This window comes from Talpa occidentalis, unplaced genomic scaffold (assembly GCF_014898055.3).
Source record: "Talpa occidentalis isolate TD23 unplaced genomic scaffold, MPIMG_talOcc4v2.1 talOcc4.2, whole genome shotgun sequence".
In the NCBI taxonomy this organism is placed as follows: domain Eukaryota; kingdom Metazoa; phylum Chordata; class Mammalia; order Eulipotyphla; family Talpidae; genus Talpa; species Talpa occidentalis.
The window spans coordinates 41,843,280-41,854,060 of record NW_023602073.1 but is presented as its reverse complement, the minus strand read 5'-3'; positions in this window follow the sequence as shown (position 1 = coordinate 41,854,060).

Here is a 10,781-nt window from a genome sequence, read left to right as displayed (position 1 = left end):
TCCATTTTTCTCTCCTTCTCTCTTTTTGAGTCTGTAGAAACTGTAGTTAGGCCTCCCCTGGTGGTGCAGGTGGTTGAGCTCAGAGCTATGAAGCTGTCCACAGCCTCTGCAGTGCTTGTTCGATCCCGGCCAGCCGGTGAGGGTCCCACATGGTGCAGCAGACCTCTCCCATGGCGCCTGCTGCTCCCATCAGCAGTTTATTTTATCAGTCTGCCTGTTCTGTTCCCGACTCTCTCTCTCTGGTGAATCCTCTCACCCTCCCACGCATCTGGCCTGTCCCCGGTTCTTATATAAATAAATAAATAAATATTTAAAAAAAAGAAAGAAAGAAAGAAAGAAACTGTAGTTAAAGGACTCTTCCCAGGCCTCTCATACATACCAGACTTTATCTGGTCCTTGAAGCAAACCAACAGGCCCAGCTGAGCTGTGGGGTGGCAGAAATGCTGCTATGCTCCTCTGGGGAGTATGTGAGAGCCTTTTCTATTCATAATAGGAGCATCACAGAAAAACTGCTGGGGCTTTGGGCAGAGGCAATCACAGGGCCATATGGCCAGAGAGGCGCTGCACAAATGCTGGCCAGAAAACTCTGGGATTGGTTTATCAAATTGAAAGATCCCAGGTGAACAGAAGACAGCCCCAGACCCATATGACCAAGGCCACACCTGGCCAGTCAGCTACCCCCCTGCTGGTCCAGAGAGACTCACCTCCCGCTTAGTGAGTTTATAGCCCTGGCAGGTCTCAGCCTCTGTTCTTACCCAAATGTTAAAATGTAAGTCTATATATTAAAAAACATAGAGTAGTTAAAAGATTGATTAGTAACTTGGAAAAATGTAGCCAGTCGACCTAAATAAATTGGTAAAATGAAACAAGCCTTAGTTCTCAGTAACTTAGGCATTTACAGGAAAACACACTCCTTATGATGTTGGTTTGGAGAGAGTTCAGAGACCAGGGTCCTTGGGTTAACTCTGGAAAAAATGTCACCAAAGCATATGAAGTAGGATGTTCTTTTGCCAGTAGGCACTAGATGGCGTGCCAAATTCAGGATACAAAATCCACACACACAAAATCAGTAGCCTTCCTATAAGCAAGCAATCAATCTGTAGAAGAAAAAATTAAGAGAACAATCCTTTTTATAATTGAAACCAAAAAAAAAAAATACTTGGGAATAAGCCTAACAAAAGAGATAAAGAACCTATACAAAGAAAACTATAAGACACTGTTAAAAGAAATAAAAGAAGACACAATGAAATGGAAAGACATTCCTTGCTCATGGCTCATGAATTGGAAGAATTAACATTATCAAAATCGCCTTCCTACCAAAAGTAATTTAGAGATTCAATGTTATTCTGGTATAAATTTCAATGACATTCTTCAAAGAAATAGAAGAAATACTGAAATTCATATGGACCCACAAAAAACCTCAACTAGCCAAGCTCTCCTGTCTAAAATGGAGAATGGAGTTAACACAGTCCCTGATTTCAAACTATATTATAAAACCATAATAATTAAAAACAGTATGGTACTGGATCAAAAACAGACACACAGACCAAGGGAATCAAATAGAAAACCCAGAAATATACCCATATATTTATGGACAACTAATCTTTGTCAAAGGAGCAAAGAATATGCAATGGAACAAAGACAGATTGTTCAATAAAAGGTGCTTGTAAAACTGGACCACTACTTGCAAAAGAAAGAAGCTAGACCACTACCTCACACCCTGGACAAAAAAACAACTCAAAATGGATAAAAAAAATTGGACATAAGACCTGAAGCCATAAAATATATAGAATATCTAGGCAAAACACTACAAGACATACATCTCAGCAACACCTTTATTTATTTTTTTAATTTATGAATACAAAAACTGGGGTACAGGCCAAAGATGTGGGGGTGGTGAGAGGATTCACCAGAGAGAGTGGGGAGCAGAACAGGCAGATCTGCTGAAATACCCTGCTGAGGAGAGCAGCAGGCAAGTCAGGAGAGTTCTGCTTCCCCACGTGGGTTGCTCCTTGGCCAGCTGGGGATGGAACTTGTGCTGCAGTGGCTTACCAGTTCTTTGATAGCCCTGTCTTTAACCCCTGTGCCACCAGGGAGGCCTCTCAGCAACACCTTTAAAGACACATCCCCCAAAGTTAAGAAAGTAAAGGAAAAGGCAAATGACTGGGATGATCAAATTAAAAAGCTTCTGAATAACAAAAGAGACACTAACCAAAACAAAGTGACACCCCACTGATTGGGTGAAAATTTTTGCACTCCATACAACTGATAAAGAACTAATCACAAAAATCTACAAAGAGCTCACATGATTCAACAAAAAACAACATAAACAATTCAGTCAAAAAATGGGCAGAAGAGCTAAAATTACACTTCTCCAAAGAGGAAATGCAAATGGCCAACAGATATATGAAAAAAATGTTCAAAAATCACTTATAATCAGGGGAATGCACATCCAAACTATAACAAGATACCATCGTACACCAGTGAGAATGGCACATATTAAGAAAATAGCCAGCAACAAATACTGGAGAGGATGTGGAGAGAAAGGAACTCTCTTGTACTGCTGGTGGGAGTGCAAACTGGTCCAGCCTCTATGGAAAGCTGTCTGGAGGTTCCTCAGTCTACTAAAAATGGAGCTTCCATATGATCCAGCATTTCCACTCCTAGGGATCTATCCAAAGGACATAGAAACATTGATTCAAAAAAGATACCTGCACCCCTATGTTTATTGCAGCACTATTTACAATAGGTAAAACCTGGAAACAACCCAAATGCCCAAAAATAGCTGAATGGATCAAGAAGATGTGGTATATATATACAATGGAATATTATTCAGCAATCAAAAATGATAAACTCATGCCATTCGCAGCAACAGGGAAGGAGCTAGAAGGAATTATGCTCAGTGAACAAGTCAGAAGGAAAAAAAAATTGGATGGTTTTGCTTATAGGAGGATTATAGGGGAACCAAAAAAGGGATCAGGAAAAAAATGACAATAATGAAAAAATTAGCAGGCAACCATAAATCAGAGATATTCTGGGAGGCAACGGGATCAAAACAGGGGAGACAAGAGCACAAGGGACTATGGTGATGGCTCACGGGTGAACTGGTGGTGGGAAATTTAAGGGACCACACAATGATGTAAAAGACATAAATAAAAATTACTTCTAGGGTGTGACGAAGTTGATTTGTAAGTGATACAGGGCAGCAGGGAGAACTAAAAACTGGCCAAGGAGAGTGCCCCAATAGTTCACCTGTCACTGAGTTCTTCACCCGCTGGCACAATTGCCAGACAGCTCGGGTTCAGAGAACAACAATAATGGGTTTGATTTAACAAACCAGGGAAAAACAAAGAGTTCCTGAGGCCAAAATGGCCATTTACCTCACCCGAAGCAGTGCCCACTGTTTTAAAGTCCTAAACACAAATTCTCCCAAGATGTCCTGGTCTTAGATTCATCCCAGTGTGCTGAGGCTGGTCTTCTGATAGCGCCGGCTCTCTGCACACCTCTAGTTATGTCCTAGGGCTGGAAAATGAACTAGGGCAGACAATGTGTGAGTACAGATTCCCTACTATATGGTGCATGGGGTCTTGCCTGATCCCCTACCCTCTCCTATTACCTATCAGAAAGGGAAAAAAATGGAAAGAGAGATGCCTGCACACAGGCAGGCAGTCTTTTTTTTTTTTTTTTTTTAAATTTGGGGACATTTTCAGTCATTATTTCTTTAAATGTTTTTTTCTTTTCTTTTTTTATGAAACCACTGGAATAAACCTTACAATCACTCCAATTAAAAGCAGAAGGGCCACACATGAGCAGTCATCACAGTGTTAGAAAATGGAAGAATAAGAGCAAAGAAGGAGGATACTTTAGGTTCCAGAAAACCACCTGAATAGAGGAGTCTTGATAAGGACCTCGGTGGTTCTCAAGGCCACGAGGCAAAGCAGGCGCTTTTTGAAAAGAGCAGAGGAAGGGATAGAGCACAGGTTTGTAGTTTATAATCAACAATTAAAAGGGCACCCCTCTCCTTGGTCTCTACTTAGGGGCACAAGCTAAGAGCCGAGGCACAGCTGAACCGCCTTGCTAGAAGCTGTGTTGGCAACAGCAAAAGTCTCCTAGCAAATCAGTAACTTCAAAGGAAGACAAACTTCAGGGTTTTTGGCATTGCTGAACTCCTGTTCCCAGAAGACACGGGCTCTAAGTAGATAAAGCAAAACAAATTTTTTTTTAGATAAGACAAATTTTTAACAGCCCTGCTTGCTTCCCTCAATGCACAACAACATCAAATAGACACAATAACTAGACACAAGCCCGGATTTTCTGAGCAAAAATTCTTTTTCTTTTTTTTTTTAAAGATTTATTTATTTGTGCATACAAGAGCTGGCATATAAGCCAGAGGTGTGGGGGGTGAGAGGATTTACCAGAGACAGAGTGGGGAACAAAACAGGCAGATTGACTAAAGTACACTGCTGGTGGGAGCAGCGGGCGAGTCAGGAGAGGTCTACTGCACCATGTGGGTAGCTCCCTCGCCCGCAGGGGAATCGAACTTGTGCTTCAGTAGCTGTGTACAGCTTCATAGGTTGCATCTTAACCCCTGGTGCCACCAGTGAGGTCTCAGCAAAAATTCTTGATGTCCAAAGGCTGTACTCAAATTCAAGTCCTCAGTCTTGATTTTTTAATAAACTCACTGTTCTTGCCTCTATTTATTTAAACCCACAGGTTTAAATGATTAGATAGTTCCTACCTGGTTCCTGGAGGCAGCGCTGTGACTGAGTGTGTCTTAGACGACTGGATGAGAAACTGCAGGTCTTGTGAGGGCCAGATAAGGATTACTTGTCTTTGCTGTAGGCATCCAAAGGATTAATGGGGTCACTTCACTGTGTGGAGGTGTAGAAGCCGGAATGGACACGGTGCAGGTTTTCTATGATCCAGCAGACAGGGTAAAGGAGGAGTCAGAGTCCTCAGTGGTTTTTGCAGGTCTTTTATTGGGATTTACCTGGTACACAGCAGGAAAGTGTGCTGGGGGCCAGTAGGCTGGCAGGCCTCCCTGCCCCCAGCAAGTCTTCACTCTATCTGGGCTCTCCGGCGTTCTCTGCTTCTCTCTCAGCTTCTGCTGCTCCTTTCTTGGCTTCTCTTTCGGTTTCTGTTTGTTCTTGGCTTCTACTGGCATCCCTTGATGCCGCCCCTAAAAACCACAGTCTTAGCCTAGGTGAATTCCATCTACCTCTGCCCACACCCTATTCCAGAGGTGTGGGGGGTGAGAGGATTTACCAGAGACAGAGTGGGGAACAAAACAGGCAGATTGACTAAAGTACACTGCTGGTGGGAGCAGCGGGAGAGTCAGGAGAGGTCTACTGCACCATGTGGGTAGCTCCCATCAGGCATGCATTCAGGACCATAGGGTTCTGTCATCCATCCTGATGGCGGGAGGTCAGAAAAGCCTGACATTTTCCTTACCCTACAGTCCACCCCTCAGGGTTTTCTGCCATATAATCTACATATATACAATTTTCTTAGCAAACATAATGCAGCCATGGCCCACAAAAGCAAATACATGACAATATAACAACAAAATACAACAGAACACAAATAAGTCCAGGCAGGGCCCCAACCTTGTGCAAAAGACAATTATAGGTACCAGCGCATGAGCCATCAAATCTGCTGCCGAAGGCACTGCTCATATGAGGGAGGGAAATCACTCATACATCTGTACATGCCAGGAGCTGTCAGGCTTCCTGACCTTCTCTGGCTGTAGTCTCGGCTACAAGCCACACTCTGCATCCACCCCAGGATGCACTAGCTCTGGGATTGGCGATTCTATTCTGTTGGGGGCAATCGCCCAACCCTCAGGGTTTCTGTCTGCAGTCGCTCCAACACTCGGCCTTCATAGCCACCAATGCAACACACAGACCCCGGCACTCAGGCCAACCCACTGCACAAGCACATGGGTCGGGGATCCGAACTCTACATGAGGCCTCTCTCGGGTCCCCTCTTCAGCTTGGGCTCCACCCCAAGCCACGTTCCCCACCAGTCCCCCAAGGATGGGTTCCTCAGCTCCTCACCCTCACTTGACAAGGAGCAGGGTATCACCCACAGGTGATTTTACGAGACTCACTGGCCTTCCTCAGCTTACTTAGTGCTTAACAGCCACTCAGGGCTTTCCAAACTTAGCATCAGCACCAGCTTTTGCCTTCTCAGTTGGCTTTTCTCCTCTGCCTGGCTGCTGGCATACACAGGCTGCTTTTGGCCACCAAGACCACTGGCCACCTCCAGATTCCCATCTCCTGGGGTGTACAAACAATAACATTCTCCCCCAGGGTCCCAAAAACTTAACTTGCCAAAGTTCCTCCGCCTTCTGGCGGGACTGTCAGTCTAAGTCCATCAGTCCAAGTCTGTTGGCCTCTCCCTGCACCTGCACTGGTGAGCTCCGAACCGTGGTCCTTTCTTCCAACGATTCTTGCTGCCTCAGGGGTTGTTGGCTGGTCCTTTCGGGCGTCTCCTCCATGCGAGGTCTCATCCCGCAGCTCTGGACCTTGTCCATCTCCTGTGCCGCCATGACGCCTCCAGGGTTGTCCCAGGGAAACAGTCTGTTACTCCTTAGTCCCTCCAGGTCTTCCGAGGGCTCCATACCCGTCTGCATGGATCATCTTGCCGACTTACGCCAATTGTAAGACAGGAAGACCACAGTCTTAGTCCAGGTGAATCCCATCTACTTATGCCCACACCCTATTCCAGGTGCTCACCATCAGGCATGCATTCAGGACCACAGGGTTCCGTCATCAATCCTGATTGTGGGAGGGCAGAAAAGCCTGACATTTTTCCTTACCCTACAGGAGGCCATGCCAACACTTCACTGAAAAGGATCCTGTCATGCAGCTGCTTCAGTCAGCCATGGAAGCAGTTGGGGGTGGGGCCAAGCCCAGGCTAGGACTTGAAAACATGCTTGGCCCTTGCGTCTCCTGCTCCTTAAGCTCAGCTTTGCTGCAGGTTGTGCTTACGGGGTGCTCAGACATCGCTGTGAGACTGAGCTAGAGGTGTAACAGTGCCTTAAAATGTGCCAGGTTATGAGGCAACTAATTAGGTCAGTTGGTAAAGACACTTTTAGAGTTAACTTGTCAGGATGAGATGTTACAGATGGCGCTCTTATATTGTAAATCTTGTGAAATCAGATGACTTTAAGGTGATGTATCAAAAAGTCATGGAGCGGCGCAGGGGTTAAAGACAGCACTATCAAGCTATCGCCAGTCACTGCAGCACCAGTTGAATACCCAGCTGGCCAGGGTGCAATCCACAAGGTGCAGCAGAACTCTCCTGTCTTGCCACTGCTCCCCTCAGCAGTGTATTTCAGTCAGTCTGCCTGTTCTCTCTCTCTCTGGTGAATCCTCTCACACACGCCCCCATCCTGCCCCACACCTCTGGCTTACACCCAAGATCTTTTATGCAAAAATAAATAAATCTTAAAAAAAAAAAAGTCATGAGAAGGAAACATTAGTGGTGTGGAAGCCCAGGGCTTGTGTCCCAGATCTGTCTTATGCTAAATATGGGAATGTTTCCACTCTCACCTATAAAATGGGGCCAATAGAGACTAGTTTGTCTACCACACACAGTTTTTAAAGAGATTAATCAAAATTATAGCTTTAGTTTACAATTCTCTATGAATAAATGAGATTACAATTTTTAAAATTAAAAAATAAAAGAAATTATCAAAATGTTTTTTAAAAATATGTACTACTTACAAGAAATGAGTGTTCAATATATTGAAATATTGAATTGAATTAAAAAATTGAATATATTTCAATATATTGAAAGGAAATTGATGGGGAAAGATATACTATGAAGATAGAAACTATGAGGAGGTTGAAATTATGAAGATATACTATGAGGAGGTGGAGTGGTTCTATTAATAACAGTGGGGAAAAAAGAGATTTCAAAATAGTATCCATTGCCAGAGATAAGGACAACTCCCTTGTGATGGTAAAAGCCTAATAGAATGAAAATTTCATGGGCCTCCCCTGGTGGTGCAGGCAGTTGAGCACAGGGCTGTGCAGCTTTCCACAGCCTCAGCAGAACCGATTCAATCCCAGCCACCCTGCGAGGGTCCCACATGGCGCACAGACCTCTCTTGTTGCGCCCGCTGCTCCCCTCTGCAGTATATTTCATCAGTCTGCTGTTCTGCTCCCCACTCTGTCTCTGGTGAATCCTCTCACCCTCCCGTGCATCTGGCCTGTCCCCAGTTCTTGTATAAATAAATAAATAAATATTAAAAAAGAAAAGAATGGGAATTTCACAATTATAAACGGGAAGGAGATCATAACTGAACAACCTGGAGTTGGAGAGAGGAGGCATATATAGGTGCCTGAGGAAACACTGCAGGATGAGGGCTGTGCTGTATATTCATTAGAGTCGTAGTTCCAAGATCCCAAACAATAATTGCTATGCAGATAACTGTATATCTAAAATTGGTGAGTTTTTTTTCCATGTCAAGTTCCTAAAACAAGCGTGGAGAAAGAAGACAAAGTAAAGATGTTTTTAGATCATGAAAAACAGACTTCATTGCTAGCAATGCTGTTCTAAGGAATTTTAAAGAGAATCCTCCAGGCTGAAGGGAAGTGACACTAGATAAAAACTCCTATGACACTAGATAATAAATCCATAATTAACAAGAAAGATAGACATAATACTCTGTTATATGCATTTGTCTTAATTTATTAAAAAGATATTGATACGGAACACCGGCCTCAGTTTCCTTCAGTCAATAAAAGGAAACAGAGTTTGAGGAGAAAGAAAGTAACTTGTTGACAAACTGAGGAGGGCAGCAGACTAGTGCCTGCAAGACCACAGTCCTGCTCTTTGGCAGAGGGCAGGGGAACTTATACAAAGGAGTTAAAAAAAGGGGCGGGGAGGGAGATGGGCACAGGTCTGCAAAAGGGAGAGAGCAGCGTCAGCAAGTTCTTTTTTTTCTTTTAAAGATTTATTTATTTATGCATACAAGAACTAGGGTACAGGCCAGAGGTGTGTGGCATGAGAGGATTCTCCAGAGACAGAGAACAGAACAGGTGGATTGACTGAAATATATTGCTGAAGGGAGCAGCTAGGGAGTTAGGAGAGGTCTGCTGAGCCAGGTGGGTCACCTCCCTGGCCAGGGATCAACTCTTGCTGCAGTGGCTGATCAAACTCCTGCTGCAGTGGCTGAGGGTAGCTTCACATTGCTGCATCTTAACTCCTTGCACCACCAGGGAGGCCCCAGCATGTTCTTTGGATGCAGGCATCTGGAGATTTCCGGTGGGCTCCTGCTTGCTTTGTCAACACCTGCTGTTTAATTTCCTTTTCCTTAGACTGCAAGAAGACAAACTTGCTAAACAAACAAACTTGTTAGGGATACTATCTGGTGGGCAGGGAGAGAGACCTGTCACTGCATCAGTATGACTGTTTAAAGTATTTTTTTTTACTTTGTATGTGTTTTAGAGGCATACAATATATTTTGACATAATACTTATGACAATAATAGCATAAAGGTGGTTAAATAGAACTATGTTGATACTATATTTTATAATGTCACTATATTATCTAGTGTCACTATGTTTTACTACATGTAGTTCAATTAAGTAGCGTGTGAAAAGTGAAAGATACAGATTTAAATCCTTACAACAATAAATAGTATTGAAATAAATATATCTAAATGCAGTTGAAGGCCTCCCCGGTGGTGCAAGGAGTTAAACACAGCACTGTGAAGCAATCCTCAGCCTCTGCAGCACAAGTTTGATCGCCTGCCTGCCAGGAGCAACCCACATGGCATAGCAGACCTCTCCTGTCTTGCCCACTGCTCCCCTCAGCAGTGTATTTAGATCAGTCTGCCTGTTCTGTTCCCCACTCTGTCTCTGGTGAATCCACTCACTCCCCTCCCCTACATCACTGGCCTGTACCCTAGCTCTTGTATGCATAAATAAAATAATCTATAAAAAAAGTCAAAGATTATTTTTTAAAAATTTAAAGAAATAAAATGCACTTGAAGAATCATCACACACAAAAATATTTGCTTGAATCAAGAAAGGTAGAAAAAAGGAAAAAGAATAAAAGAGATTTGGAGACAATTGAAAATTAAATAGCAAAATGATAGACTGAACTTTGATTTACCAAAAAATCAAATTAAATATAAATTACCTAAAATTCAAGGCAAAAGTCTGAGTTGTTAGATTGGATAAACATCAAGGCAGACTTGTATTCTGTGACTTGTAGAATGTCTTTCAGTATAAACAAAAAATAGGTTAAAAATCAAAACGTGAAATAATATTTCAAAAGAAAATAGAAGGTATTATGAAATTGGAATCTTTATATTATTATAAAGCAAATAGACTTAGGACAAGATGTGTTGCTAGAGACAAAATGGACTTTTTGTAATGATAATAGGTAAATATATCAAAAAGACAAAAGAAACACATGTATAAATACCTCATTACAGAGTTCCACAATAGATGAAGCATTAGGTGAACAAACTGAAAAATAAATACACAAATTGACAATTACATTTATAGATCAATACTCCTACCTCACCAGTAAAACGAGTAAACATAAAAGAAGTGAGGATAATGAAGATTTGAATCATATGATGAGCCAGCTTGTCCTAATGGTCACGTATTGAGTGCCACATCCACCAAAGAATAGACAAAACATGCAATTTTTCAAGCATGCATAGAACAAAATGAAGGAAAAGGAAACAAATTGGAGAGAAAGGCCAATTCAAGGACTGAATACTTCATATTTTTAAAATTGATCTTTATTTTTAAAAA